Source organism: Hemicordylus capensis, chromosome 3 (genome assembly GCF_027244095.1).
Source record: "Hemicordylus capensis ecotype Gifberg chromosome 3, rHemCap1.1.pri, whole genome shotgun sequence".
Lineage (NCBI taxonomy): Eukaryota > Metazoa > Chordata > Lepidosauria > Squamata > Cordylidae > Hemicordylus > Hemicordylus capensis.
The window spans coordinates 224064159-224080005 of NC_069659.1; the positions used below are offsets into that span (position 1 = coordinate 224064159).

The 15847-nt window shown below is 43.7% G+C and overlaps 1 long non-coding RNA gene across 1 annotated transcript in view; it reads right to left on the bottom strand.

Annotated features, from left to right (window-relative positions):
- Window positions 1–2245: 2245 nt before the first annotated feature.
- Window positions 2246–15847, bottom strand: part of LOC128348746 (uncharacterized) — an 80792-nt gene continuing 67190 nt past the window's right edge. The window contains exons 2-3 of the long non-coding RNA XR_008318292.1: window positions 3125–7648; window positions 2246–2638 (exon numbers count right to left, since the gene is read on the bottom strand). This is a non-coding gene — a long non-coding RNA (uncharacterized LOC128348746). The remainder of the gene's footprint in view (window positions 2639–3124; window positions 7649–15847) is intronic.

The window sequence follows — 15847 nt, forward strand, 5'->3', positions numbered from 1 at the left end:
ATCCACTAAGATTCCAAGAAGCCTTAGAGGGATTTAATGCTGGCTTTGCTGGTGATCCTGTTGATGCCATGGTCGAGAATTGGAACAACTTGCTCACCAGGGCAGTAGACACGATTGCTCCCAAGCGTCCCCTCCGACCCGCTTCAAATTTGGCCCCTTGGAAGATCTACAGGGGCTGAAGCGGAAAGGTAGGTGACTGGAGCGCAAGTGGAGGAAGACTCGACTCGAATGTGACAGATTGCGACATAGAGCACATTTAAAGATCTATGCTCAGGCAATATGTGCGGCAAAGAGGCGGTTCTTTTTTGCCCGTATTGCCTCTGTGAGTTCATGCACAGCGGAGTCTAACAAGGAGGTTGTTGTAAACAGCCTGGTGGGAATCATAAATGCTTCTCTGAGGGAGGGCAGGATGCCTCCTTGTCTTAAGAAGGCAATCATTAGACCTCTTCTAAAGAAGCCTGCATTAGATCCCTCAGAGTTGAGCAATTATAGGCCTGTTTCCAACCTCCCATGGTTGGGCAAGGTAATTGAAAGGGTGGTGGCCTCTCAGCTCCAGGTAGTCTTGGAGGAAACTGATTAGATTCTAGACCCATTTCAAACTGGCTTTCGGGCAGGCTATGGGGTGGAGACTGCTTTGGTCGGCCTGATGGATGATCTCCAATTGGCAATTGACAGAGGAAGTGTGACTCTGTTGGTCCTCTTGGATCTCTCGGCAGCTTTCAGTACTATCAACCATAGTATCCTTCTGGAACGTCTGAGGGTGTTGGGGGTGGGAGGCACTGTTCTACAGTGGTTTTGCTCCTACCTCTCGGATAGATTCCAGATGGTGTCAATTGGAGACTGTTGCTCTTCAAAATCTGAGCTTAAGTATGGTGTCCCTCAAGGCTCTGTACTTTCTCCAATGCTTTTTGACATCTACATGAAACCGCTGGGAGAGATCATCATGGGATTTGGAGCTGGGTGTTACCAATATGCTGATGACACCCAGATCTACTTCTCCATGCCAGCTTCTTCAGGAGATGGCATATCCTCCCTAAATGCCTGCCTGGAAGCAGTAGTGGGCTGGATGAGGGAGAATAAACTGAAGCTGAATCCAGATAAGACGGAGGTACTTATTGTGCGAGGTCAGAACTCTAGAGACTATTTTGATCTGCCTGTTCTAGATGGGGTCACACTTCCCCAAAAGGAACAGGTTCGCAGTCTGGGAGTACTTCTGGATTCACACCTCTCCCTGGTTTCTCAGGTTGAGGCGGTGGCCAGGGGTGCTTTCTATCAGCTCCGGCTGATACGCCAGCTGCGCCCATTTCTTGAGATCAGTGACCTCAAAACTGTGGTACATCTGCTGATAACCTCCAGACTTGACTTTTGTAATGCGCTCTATATGGGGCTACCTTTGTACGTAGTCCGGAAACTTCAGTTGGTTCAGAATGTGGCAGCCAGGTTGGTCTCTGAGTCATCTCGGAGAGACCATGTTACTCCTTTACTGATGGAGTTACACTGGCTGCCAATAGGTTTCTGGACAAAATACAATGTGCTACTTATAACTTACAAAGCCCTAAATGGCTTAGGCCCTGGGTATCTAAGAGAGTGTCTTCTTCATTATGAGCCCTACCGCCTATTGAGGTAATCTGGGGAGGTCCGTCTCCAGTTGTCGCCAATCCGTTTGGTGGCTACACAGAGACAGGCCTTCTTGGTCACTGCCCCGAGATTGTGGAATGCACTCCCTGCTGAGATACGATCCTCCCCATCTCTGGCAATTTTTTAAAAAATCCCTGAAAACCAATCTTTTCACCCAAGCTTTCTCAGCTTCCTAAATTTGGGTTTTTTTAATATTTGGTCTATTTTAAAATTCAAAACCCGATTTTGGGGTTTTTAATCACTGTAATTGTTTAATTGTTGTTTTAAAATGTTTTTAAATTGTTAATTGTTATGTTGTTTTTTAATTTGTTTTAGCTCTTTACTGTTTTAGTGGTTTGTTTTAATTGGAAACCGCCCTGAGCCATTTTGGAAGGGCGGTATATAAATCAGATAGATAGATAGATAGATAATCAAATAAATAAATAAATAAATTAGCAGGGGGAGAGCAACTGGCCCTATCCATCCCCAGCACAGCATCCCTCCAGTGGCTGTTGCTATTGTCTATCTTTTATTTCTTCTTTAGATTGTGACCTTTTTGTAGACAGGGAACCATTTGATTTATTTATTTATATCTATGTAAACTGTTTTGGGAACTTTTGTTGAAAATCAATATATAAATTTTCATTGCATTCATATTCATTTTTAATAGTGGGCTATTTCCATATGGAAAAAGATAATATCCATCAGAGATGAAAATGCTCAAACTCCTTTAAAAGGATGAGCCTTAAGCAGAGCAACAGAACATCATTAGGATTCCATCTGGCATTGTTCCAAAGGGCAGCAAAGTCTGTGCTTAAGTTCCAATTCATGGCTATGGCCTTTTGATGAGTTGTGACTTCTGGTTTCCAGCCAGCTTCTGTTCTTAATATTATTTCATCTTACCATGCAAACTTTTCTATTTGCTTCCTGCCTGTAATGTTAATTGTGAGCTTCCTGGGGCTTGAGTTGGCTTCACTGTTGCATTCCTGCATAGTTCCTTGATTGGAAGTCTTAGGCTCACCTAGAAGAAGAATGAAAATGGATGACACTTTAACAAAGAGGGCTCAGCACACTCCTCAGCTGTGCTGCAATGCAGGAACTAGCATCGGAGTCTCCCAGGCTTATGGTGATGGGGGACTTGAATATTTGTCTGGGGCAACTCAGGAGTTAATAACGGCCATGACAACTGTGGGCCAATCCCAGGTGGTCTCTGGACTGATGCACGTTGCTGGTCACATGCTGGATCTGATCTTTGACTCTGATCTGGGTGGTGATTCATGGGTGGTGACTCCTGAGATTTCCCCATTGTCATGAATGGACCACCATCTGGTTATGGTTAGGCTTACACATCCCACCTTTGCAGGGATGAATGGTGGGCCTATTCAGATGGCCCGCCCAAGAAGGTTATTGGATCCAACAGGATTCCAAGAAGCCTTGGAGGGATTTAGAGTTGGCTCTGCCAGTGATTCTGTTGATGCCCTGATGGAGAGTAAGAATATGAACTCACCACAGCAGTAGATCTAATCACTCCAAAGCGTCCTCTCTGACTCACTTCGAAAGTGGCCCTGTGGTATACAAAAGAACTACGTGAGCTGAAGCAGCAAGGTGGACAACTGGAGCACAAGTAGAGAAAAACGCTACTTGAATCCAACAGATTACAACATAGAGCACATTTGAAGATCTATGCTCTGGCAATGCATGCAGCAAAAAAAGCAGTTCTTTTCTGCCCACATTGCACCCACAAGCCCACGTGGAATGATGGGATTGGATAGAGTCAGTTGCTCTCCCCCGCCAAAGGCTCCCCTTGCCTAGAATTTTTGGAGTCAAGCGGTATATAAATTAAACAAACAAACACATAACAGAGCCACCACTTTGCTCAGTCAGCAGGGGCCAAAGTGGTGCCCAATTCTGCAAAAATATGTAAGGAATTATACACACACGCTCACACACACACATCTATATTAGAAGAGGTTTTAATGCCAGGTATAGCAACAGTCCCAGTTAAGGGAGGAATACACTTGCCCACCAGCAATTTGCCCCTGAAACCACCTAGCACATTCCTATGATGAATTTCTTTCCCAAATTTTGAGGGAGTCTTTTCTTCCACAATCTGTTTCTGGTCCACCACATCTTTTCCTCAGGGCAGAGCCAGACTATTTCGTTCAGCCAATCCTAATTTTTAACAATTTGAACGAAAGCACAATCTATTCATTGATCTTGGCCCACCTATGATGCTCCATTCATCAACACTGGGCTGTTACTCCAATTCACAGTGTGGGGTCCTAAAAACCATTTTTAAGAGTAAGAATAAGAAACAGGGACAGAAGTCAGGGCTAATCATGGTAAATAGTAGGCACCATCTGAGTGGGCAGCTTCTGCCCCCATTTTGGAGGGTGATGCCTCTGCTTTTGCTATGCTCATTCTAGGGTTCCAGTTGTTACTGTAGCTTTAATTGCTGTGTGCTTCTGACGTTTACTTTCTGGTCCTTCCATTACTTCTGTTTGCTCAGATCTATGTGTGGGTTCCTAACCTTGGATGCAGCTTGAGCATTAGACTGCCAGCATTTAAGTATGAAATCAGACAGATACAAATGCATTTTCATAAAGACTTAATTCCTTGGGACTTCAGCTTTATGACTGTTAGCCAGCCAAATGCTTGGTTTGCCCTTCAGCATTGCCTTAGACCCTAGATGAATTTATTTATGTGTCCACTTGAAATAAAACATTATTTTAAAACCGCTTTTTGAATTCTAAATCAGCCATTTGCAAAACTTGGGAAGGAGAATATTTTGTGTTATCTTTGGCTTTACAGACCACGACAGAAGGCACTGCGCAAGCACTAGTTTCAGTTCAGTGAGGGAAACAGCACATGTGCGTAGAAGAAGCTGTAGATGGCTCTTTTCATTAACAATAAAGAATGCTAGGATTCTCACAGATTTAAAAAATACAGATATAATTTATGAAATGCAGATTATAGAACCATAGAAAACATACCATCAACAAAAGGTACACTTTTAAAAACAAGTCAGCTGCTTTTTCTTCTGCTAAAAGGCAGAACTATATGTTAGGAGGCAAACACAAAGTTACCAACACCATGTTTCCCACACCATGCTAATGTGGGGGTAGAGGTGGCATTTGCTAGGTCAGTCCGTTTTTAGTGCGGTCATTGGCCAGAGAAAAAACAAAAAGTACAAGTAAAGACATTTAAAAGAAAAATACAAGCAAAATAGTAAACTAAAATAAATTCAAAAACTACTAGTACTTATAATAAAATAGCAGTTAACATTAATAAAGGCAACTGACGAATTAAAACACAACTACTGAGCCCATTAGCCACAAAACAATGCTGCAATCAGATATAGCACAATTATCATTCTCATTATTAAGCATACCCTTCTGCAAACTATGTGTTATTAATAACTTCCAGTCGAATCCTGCCGGCAATAGAACAGAATTTGGCAGCCTTATATAATCTGGCTTCATTCTGGTCAGCTAGAAGAAGGGTTAAATAGGAATCATCATCAAGGTCTGGCTATGAAGCAAATTCTGAGGAAATAAGCTTAGATCTGCTATCTCTATAAAGCTGACAGTAGAAGAGAACATGAGCCATATCTTCAATCTCCCCTGTTCCACAGGGACATAAGCTATCTTCTCAAAGGATACCGTAAACCGTAATATTATCTCCTGCAAATGTCCATTTTTTACCTGATTTCTCCCAGCTGAGCTCTAAAAATAGAAGAAACCCATCTTTAAGGGGGAAACTATCTGGATGGGCATACAATACTCCTCAAATCCCCACTGTCTTCATCTTCTTCGTCTTCTTCTTCAGCAGCCTTATATTTCAAATTGTCAGGTTGAAAATGAGAGATCTCCACTAGACCTTTACATTCCTGCAGTAGATAAGGCAGCTGTATTAACTTCTGCTTGTTGCTCCTCTGGTCCAGCCATGTCTGATCCTTCCCCCTGTTGTTTGTGGCTCATCTAGAGCTCTGCTCATTACAGCTGGTGAGAGCAGGGAGTAGAAGACAGGGCTGAAGAAGGAATGTATGGGGAAAGACATGGCTGTCTCATCTCCTGCTGCATTAGAGAATGCAAAAGTATAATGCAGGTTTTTAGGTTGCAAACGAGCAACATTTGACATTAGCATCAGACAGGCCTCTCCTCCAAAGAGCAAAATTTCAGACATGGGGATCTGTGGAATATTAAAGGTAGAGTGTGCCGTCGAGTCTATTTCAATTCCTGGCACCCACAGAGCCCTGTGGTTTTCTTTGGTAGGAGGGGTTTACCATTGCCTCCTCCTGCACAATATGAGAAGATACCTTTCAGCATTTTCCTATATCGCTGCTGCCTGATAGAGTACCAGTGAGGATTCGAACCGGCAACCTTCTGCTTGTTAGTCAAACATTTCCCTGCTGCACCACTTAAGGTGGTCTATCATGCTGTTATTCGATCAAGCACTATGTATATGTATGACATTGCTCTCTCTCTCTCTCTCTCTCTCTCTCTCTATCTATCTATCTATCTATCTATCTCTAATGTATAAACTACTTTTCCACATTTGTATTCAAAGTGATATACAATAAATTTAAATATGAATGTTAAACTTAGTTTTAAGTACAATCACTGAATAAAATCAAATGACACACAGAGAGCATAATAGTAACAATCAACAATGGAGTCAGTAGCGGGCAACTGCGGCTTCTGCTTGGGGTGCCTTCTTCGACTGGTAAGTATGGCATGACAATTGCCCAGATGGTGGGCTACCTACTCCTTTGCACCTGGGGCTAAATATCTTTTAATGTCCTAGGAGCTAAAGCAAGGAGGGACAAGTATCTTCTGCTTGGGGTGCCTTCCATTGGTAGGTGTGGAATAACCACTATTTGTTTGGATCTATAGTTCTAGCTCCCTTTTTAAAAGGATTGGTTTCTCTGAAATCCTTAGCAGTCCCTTTTTGTACACTACCTCTTGAAAGTTCTATCATTCTATTTATTTTACTATGAGAGGAGATCAAAAATGCAGTATTCCTGGCGCCATCCTTGAAGGTTTGGGCCTATTGTGTGTGTTTAAAATTTTTTGAAAAAAGTTGGGGTAAGTGAAACGAATTGTGAGACTTTTCAGTTATTTATTCTTGCTGTTGGCAGGGTCTGATACTATTTGAAATGGAGCCACATTTGGCTTTTTTGCTCTGGGAGGAACAGAGGGGGAAAGGGGGTCAGACTTTGCCAAATGGAAAAGGATAAAGCCAGAGTAATGATATGTTGCAATAAAGGGCGGCGGGTGGTGGGGGGGGTTGACAGAAAATTACCACTCTAAGTGCATCCTTCCCATTGAACTCATTCCAGTACTGACTTTCTTTTGCTCTTCTTTCCGGCTTCACTGTGAAGAGCGATACTGAACTTTCATGTTTCAGCTTCTTGGAGAACAAGCAAAAACTGAACTGTGAACAGACCTAAACAAGACTGGATTTCCAGATAGTGAATCAATGCAACTTGCCTTTGTAGTCATCGAGGCTGTTTGTTTTATGTAATCCTTCATGCACAAAAATTCTGTGATGTCCCACCAAATGTTGGTTTCCTGTGAAATCTCATGTCTCTTGGTTTACATAAGGAAGAGGTCTAGTTTCACAGTTGTGCTGATGTTTGAAAACATTCAGGGAGTGTCAGAGAAAAGGTTCCAGTGTTTGGCATCAGACTTGGCAGGAAACCCTTTTTGATTCCCAGCTGCCTGAATCTTTTTATTATGATTACTATTAATAATGACGATTATAATAATTAAAGGAGCCAGCTATGTGAAAAGAAAGAAATGAAGATCCTCTTTGGACCAAGTTGGGCCAGTGATTGGCCATGGCTGTGTTAGACCCAAAGTGTGTGTTCTCCTGCTCAGGGTCCCTGAATACAGTTGCTAGAGTTGGAAGCTGACATACAGCTGGCAAGAGACACTGCTTTCTTGAGCAGGAGGCAAAGGTAGAAGGTTGTATTCTGTTTAGTAATCTTTTGTGTTTTGTTGTTGAGATGTCTGTCCAGGTGGGGATCCTATAGAGAGAGGGGGGCGGGGCGGGGGAGTCAGAATGGAAAAGGGAGGGAAGGAGAAGGAGAAAATGGAGTTGTTTCTGAATAAACTCTCAGTTAAATCTACATAAGATTACTTTGTGTTTGTGAGGGAAACAATTATAAAACATTTGGCGAAGAGATTTTGAACCTGATAAGCGAACCTTCAAAGCTTGTGAATGTTCCTGCAAGCTCATTGCATTGCATTGCATTACTGGGCCTGCATTCCTGAACTGCTTTCTATTATTGCTGCTGCTGAGTGTTTCTCCAGCATCCTGATCTGCACAACCCTTGAAGGTACTTTTGTTGTCATTCCTGGACTCTGTTGTTCACTGGATACCCACTGCAGCATGGTTCAGATCCCACCACCACCTTTTTTGTTGCCCACCCCAGGAGGACCTGCTCTTCCCAACTGAGGTTCTGTTTCTGCAATTGCTTCCTCACCATGCAGACCCCTGGTTTTCCTCCAGCAAAGCAGAAGGCTATATTGCTTCACTGCCTGGGCCCAGAAGGCCAAATAATATATAACCATTTGCCTTTTCCTGCCAACATGGAAAAAAGGAAAGATTGTGCCAAGACAGTGTTGACTCCTGGAGACCACAGAGCCATGTGGTTTTCTTAGTAGAATACAGGAGTGGTTTACCATTGCCTTCTGTGCAGTACGAGATGATGCCTTTCAGAACCTTCCTATATCGCTTACCTTGGATAAAGTTATAGAGATGGCTAGGAGGGTGGGAAATGCTCTTCACTGTACAAAATATAGGAGTTTCCCATATTGTGGGAAACACACCAGCGGGGATTCGGACCAACAGCCTCCTGCTCTCTAGGCAGGTTGCTTCCCCGCTGTGCCATTAGGTGGCTGCCAACTTGGAAGGGGATACCAATTCTTATGAAGCTGCTCTTCAAGCCTTAGATGTTCATTTCAACCCTACTTTGAATGTGATTGTTGAATGTTACAAGTTCTATTCTAGTATGTCACAGCATTGTGTGCCTTCAGTGTAACCTGTGAGTTTGCCAACCTTACTGATGAAATGATCCCCTGGTCTAAGTCCTTCCAAACCCAATCTTCTCATATGGCACCACCCCAAAAGTGGCAGCACAAGAAAGGCGGAGCTACCAGTGCTACCCATGTGGACACTCTGCCCACAAAGCCGATTTTGCTCACTCTTGTACACGAATGGTCACTTGCAACATGTGCAAAAGAAAAAAAAGGGGGGGGGACACTTTACCAAGCTTTGCAAGTCTGCTGTCCACTCTATTGCTGATTCTCCATATGATAAAGATGAGGCAGATTTCCAGAAAACATTTTAAGAGTGACAGAATCAGAGCCTGCTTCTCCACATTGTCAAGTAAAACTTAATGGCCATGAAGTGCGGATGATGGCTGATTTCCCATCGTTTTAATGAGAAACTCCTCACTACATCATATCTGCACTTGCAGCCTTCAGACATCCACCCATGGGGACATGGAGGTTCCCCTGTTGCCATTAATCACTGCTGTCCTGGAATACAAAGGATGTACTGCAATATTGGGCTGGAAACATTAGAAAGATCTACGGAGAGTGTTAGAGCCAAATAGCATGGAACCTGTATTACAGATGATGGAGCATCCATATGCTGATATGATTGCTGATTTCTCAGATGTTTTTGCTAATACTCCTGGCACTGCCATACATTTCAAACATAAAATTCAGATGAAGGCAAATACAGTACCTGTATAACACAAAGTGAGGAACATACCCATAATATTGTGCCAAATACTTAAAGACGTACCCTTGGGACTACAGCATTCTAACATCATAGAGCCTGTTGAATCATCATAATGGGTCTCTCCCATTGTTCTTGTGAGGAAATAAAATGGTACACTTCAAATGTGCATAAATTTAAGAGATGTGAACTCCAATATGGTAGTGGATTGTCATCCAATGCTGCTTACTCTGAAAGAGGCCTTAGTGCTGATCATCAAATGCTTCTGTTTACGAGTTCTAGAAAATACACAGCCTTCATTACCCCAGAGGGTCTTTTTCAATACAAAAGACTGCCCTTGAATTAACCTCTACAGCCTTCGGTATTTCAAAGAATGATGCATGCAATTTTTGGTTTGGGTGGTGTCTTGACCCAGCAAAAAGGGGAAAGGGAAGTTACAGTTGCCTCTGCTTCCAGAATGCTTACTGCTTCAGAGAAGATGTATTCTGTCCTTGAAAAAGAAATTCTAGCATGTTTCTGGGTGGTAAGGCACTTCAGGACTTACTTGTGGGGCAGAAAATTCACTTTACGGTCAGACCAGAAACCCCTCTCTGCATTATTCACTACTTGGGGACCAAGTCGAGGAACCCCAAGAATAGCCAAATGGATCCCTAGACTTATGGATTTTCTCAGCCTTGGAGAAGCCACTGCCAGTCTGTGTAGATAATACTGAGCTAGATGGACCAATGGTCTGACTCAGTAGAAGGCAGCTTCCTATGTTCCTATGTTCCATTCATGGGGTGATCATATCTTCTGAATGGAAAGCGGCCCTCAATGCTGATCAAGTGCTTACTGAACTTAAACCTTCATTACCCCAGAGGGTAATGCATGGATTTTGCATGGATGCCCATGCAAAAACAAGGTACCCACACATCTTCAACCATACATGCACATAGCAAGTGAGCGGTCTCTTCTCAATGAGCTGATGCTGAGGATTGCTCATTTAGTGGTGCCAACCTTCCTACAAGCAAAAGTTATCAAAATTGCTCACAAATTTCACCTGGGCATGAGCTTGACTAAAATGTGAATCAGAGACCGGTTTGGGTGGCCAGGTATGGACAAACAAATTGAAAATGTACTTAGGCACTGTATGGCTTGTATTATAAGTGACAAATTGCAGAAGACTTGTACCACCCCCTTGAATCCAGTAGAGTACCCCAATGGCCTCTGGAGAAAACTTGCTCTGGATAGAATGGGGCCTTTTTGTAACCAACTCACCAAAGATTTGTTTTAGTGATGGTGGATTACTATTCCAGAAGGCCAGAAGTTTGATTTGCTGACAAGTTAGACAAGGTGATCCAGTTCATAGTTTCAATTTTTCTGAGAAAAGATCTTCCCTAGTGACTGACAATGGGACACAGCTTACCTCCTTTGAAACTTAGCAATATTTGCATAACCATGGGATAAAATGCAAGATTATTTCCTTGTGCCTACCAGGGACTGGCTTAGTAGAAAGAATGAACAGATTAGTGGAAGAAAGTTTACAATTGGCTACTATGCAACAACAACCCTGGAAAGAGGCAATCCATTAAACTCTCTTTGCTTATCAAACTACTCCTCATTCTACTACAGGAAAATCATCTTTTTAACTGCTGAGAGGATACAAAGCTACCACCAAACTTACTCAATGGCAACAACTGATAGGGCTTTCTGTGCCATCTCACTCTGAGGATGCAGAGATTTGTGATCAAGTACGGGAGAAGCAACAAAAATACAAATTGTATTTGAGTCAGAAATGGGGTGCAAAACACTACAGCTAACATTTCAGGTGGGGGACTTTGTTCGAGTACAACTGCCTTATAAAGTGAGAAAGGGATGTTCCTGATATTCTGAACCAAAACAAATAATTGAAACCTGAGGAGATCCTGGGAAGAAATGGAACAGTTTGAGACTTTCTAGCATGCATACTATGAGACAAGAGGGAAGGGAGTCTGATCTCCAGAGAGAAACTGGAGAGGAATTTGATCTTGCCTCCAGTTTGGACCTCACAGAGGAGACTGATGAAAGTGTTGGGCAATCATCAGTACCAGGAGAGAGAAAATCACTAACAGCTCTTATGCCAGAGGACCCAAGAATTAGGAGAAGTATGCATAACAGGAGACCACCTAAAAGACTTCAGGACTTTGTCACTGAATTTTAAATTATTTTGATCCTGGTTGTTATAAAGGGGAGGGATGTGCTGTATTATATCTAGTAATCTTTTATGTTTTGTTGAGACGTTTGTCCAAGGGAGGGATCCTGTAAGGGAGGGTGAAGTCAGAAAGGAAAATGAAGGAGAAGGAGAAGGAAAAATGGAGTTGTTTCTGAATAAATTCTTAGTTAAATCTACATAAGATTACTTTGTGTTTGTGATGAAAGCAGTTATAAAAGTCAGCTTCCCAATATTTATACCTGGCCAATTCAGAAGCTGCAGGAACCTATGGCATAAACCCCAATTATACCCTGATTAGTAAGAACTAATCTGTCTACTTTCCTTTCACTACCCCTGCAACTGGAATAAATTTGGTCCAAATCAGTTAGGCAGTTCACAGGTTTGCCCACTTGCTTCTCAAATGTTCAGTGGTCTGCCATCTTGAACTGGGGTGGGTGACATCATCACAAACTATTATTTGAGGTGTCCCTCTGTGTCCCTACAACTGCACCAAATTTGGTCCAAATCAGTTCCCACTTGTACCACAAATGTTCATGCATCCACCATCTTGAATCAGGGTGGATGACATCATTACAAACTACGCCCCTAAGGTGTCGCTATGTGTCCCTACAACTGTAGCAAATGTGGCTCAATAACTGCTGGTCTGTGAATGTAATAAAGTATTGATTGATTGAATTTGGTTCCGATTGGTTAGGCCAGTGGTTCCCAAACTGCAGGCCTCCAGATGTTGCTGAACCAGACCTCCCATCACCCCCAGCTACAATTTATTGTGGCTGGGGCTGATGAGAGCTGTAGTTCAGCAACATCTGGAGATTCCCAGTTTGGGAACCACTGGGTTAAGTGGTTCATATTCGCTCTCTTGCTCTTCACATGTTTACATGTCGCTATCTTGAATCGGGGTGAATGACATCATCACAAACTATGCCATAGCGGGGTCCCTGTACTCACTACAACTGTACCAAATTTGGTTCAAATTGGTTAGACAGTCCAGAAGCTAGACCACTTGCTCCTCAAATATTCATGTGTCCACCATCTTGAATTCAGGTGGATGACATCATCACAAACTACACTATTGAGGCATTCCTATTAGGGGTGTGCATTTCGGGTTTTCGGTGATTCAGCTCGGGACCCAAGCCAAATCACCTTTGTTCTGTTCTGTGCCCGAATTTTGCTGACCCGAATCACCCCCAATTCGTTTCGGATTTGGATTTAATCCGAATCCGAATCGATTCGGATCAGCAAAAAGGACCCTGGATCCAAAAGAGTGGGGTGGGGTGGTAGTGCCAAATGGGTGTAGGCTACCACCCCAATTTCAGGGGGATGGGACAAAGGGCTGATTTTTTGTGATTTTTTGAAGTTTTTGTGTCTTTGGGGCAGATTGGGGGCAGAAAGTGTATCTGCCCCAAAAGAGTGGGGTGGGGTGGTAGTGCCTAATGGGTGTAGGCTGCCACCGCAATTTCAGGGGGGTGGGACAAAGGGTTGATTTTTTGTGAATTTCTGAGGGTTTTCTTGGGTGCAGCAGAGTGCTAGATTGATTCATTCATTCATGCAGCATATAGTACTCTCAACTCTAAATGACCCTAACACTCTCACTTTCTCTCACTCTCTCCTTTATTACTATGACGAGTATGGGAATGAATCAATCTAGCTGCTGGCCGCTTGCTGCTGCTGTCACTACTACTGCTTCTGCTACCAGGTGAGGCACCGGGCCTACTGCCAGTGCCAGCAGAGGTCTCCACACCTGGGTGCCGCCGACGCATGTGCGACCACAGCCCCGAGGTTGTGAAGTGCATAGGGTCCTTGCCTCTGCTGACCAGTGCCTTGCAGTGGGTGCACACAGCATGGGTGGGATCACCAGGGCTAAGCTCAAAGTGATCCCAGACCACACTGCCAGACTCCCCAGCGACACGAGGTCGCTTTGTTGGTGGAACTTTTGCTGGTTCCTTCTCGGGCATACCACCACCGATGCCCTCAGCGCTGGCATGGGAAGGCCCAGGGGCAGGAGAAGATCTTCCCTCCTCCTGAGCCCCCTCAGATGCCAGACTGAGCCCCCCCACCAACCCCCATAGTGACCGTTTGGGGGGTCCGCAAGGTGGATCTGGCTGGACTGCCAACCTCCTCCACCAGCACCACCTCCTCAGCTGCCACAGGAAGATCTTCTTCCCTGGCAATCTGGGAGGCCCCCCCCCCCCTAAATCCTGCCTGGCCGCAGGCCCTGGCATAGGGCCAGGCTGACCCGAGAAGAAGTCAAGCCTGCGCGCCGAAGCAGGGCCGGGGGTGACTTGGGGAGTAGGCCCCTCTTGCCACCCCCTGCCACGACCAGCTGTAGGCTAGACAAGCCTCCCACTTACTTGCGCCCTCCCTTTTCCTGCTGTCCTCCCAACCATTGCTTTTTAAAACTTTTTTTAAAATTTCAAAATGTGAAGAAGGGGTAGTTGTCTCAGGGGGCAGCAAGTATACTAGAGGGCCAGAAAAACAGTGGATGTGCTGCGGTGCCGGTGACTTTACAATGCCTCCTTGCTTAAGGCTTGTTGTTGTTGGCACAAATGCTGTTGCTGCAAGATCCCAGTCAGAAGTTGCCGTGCAATGAATGTGTATCACACGACACAGTCAGTCAGTCACAGAGGGACTGGGAGACAGTGGGAGTTACTTGATGCGCGATACAACAGAAGCAGGCTGTGCAACAAAAAAATATAAAAATTAAAAATTAAGATACTAGCTCAGCTGCTGTGCTGTGCACAGGTGCAGGAGGAGTTATTTAAGGCTGGAGCCTGTGCAGTGCACTTAGTCAGTAGAAGTGAAAGTAAGTTTAGTTATATTATCTTTCTCTGACTGTTGGTCACTTTGAATGGAATGGACTGGAGAATTTATTTGTTGCAAGTAACTTGTGTTGTTGTTACTAATGTATCGAACGCACTCCACCACAGGGGAAAGTTACTCTCTCTGTGGTCTGAAAGTAACACACAGTTACAAAAATGTTTCAAAAAATTATCTCTGTGTCAATTACACAGGCAAACAAAATGGAAAAGTAACTGTGGGCAGACTAGGCCCTTAAAAAATATTTCTGCAAAATACACAAAAGCAGCAACAGAAATATAAAGTTGCAGCACTACTAGGCCAGGCCACTCTTACAGTCTACTGCTACTCTACAGTTGAACCTCCTCCTAATAGCTAGCTACCGGGGAAGGCTACACACAAACCCTATTTATTTAAAACCCTATTTATTTAAAACCCAATCTTACAACTATCACAACACTTTAAAACCCTATTTATTTAAAACACTATTTATTTAAAACCCAATCTTACAACTATCACACAACACTTATAGAGAAAAGTGAAAACCCCAAAAACCTAAAAACAGGGAAAAATTAATAAACCCCAAACGCACAGTTAAAGGAACGGAACACTACAGATTAGAACGCCGTGTGTGACGTGCGTGTGTCTGTGTGTTGTGTGTGTGTGTAAAATATAAATGGCTGGGCCAATCTCACTCAGGTGTAGGATTCTCCAACGCCGGGTCTCTGGCGTCCACCTCTGAGGGTGTGGTCTGGTGGTCACACAGGCGGGCCTGGAGTGCAGGCAGGCAGGCAGGCAGGCAGGGACAGGCAGCAGTGACTCTCCGCAGAAAAAAATTGCCCCAAAAAGTGGTTTGGCAAAAAATAGGGTGGGGGGATTCAAAAGGAGAAAAAAACCCCTCCTTTCCCACCAAGGGCTGCAGGCTGGCAATGCTTGCAGGCAGTCAGATGTTTTTTTAAAAAAAATCTAAAATCTATTCCTCTTCTCTTCACAAAAAAGGTTTTTAAAAAATGGGAAGAGGTTTGCTCTGCAAGGAAGAGGTTTCCTTTCCTTAAAAAAATTCTCCCCCTCTTCTAGCCCCAACAAGGATTAAAAAATGAGCAGAGGGTTTGCCTCTGCAAGGCAGAGGTTTCTTTAAAAAAAAAAAATCACCCTCTTTTAATCCAAAAATGGATTAAAAATTGAAAAGTGGTTTGCCCCTGAAAGGAAGAGGTTTCCTTAAAAAAAAAAAAATTCTCCCCCTCTTCTAGCCCCAACAAGGATTTAAAAATGAGCAGTGGGAAACCTCTGCAAGGCAGAGGTGTCTTTAAAAAAAATTTCCACCCTCTTCTCTCTTTATTTTAAAAATTGCTTAAATAAAGCAGAAAACCAACCAACAAGGCAGAGCACTGGCGTAAATGCAGAAAAACAGCACCCACAAAAATCCAAAATCAAAATGGAGGCAAGACTTACTAAGCAAGGCAGCAGATCTCTCTCTTGTGTCTCTTCTCC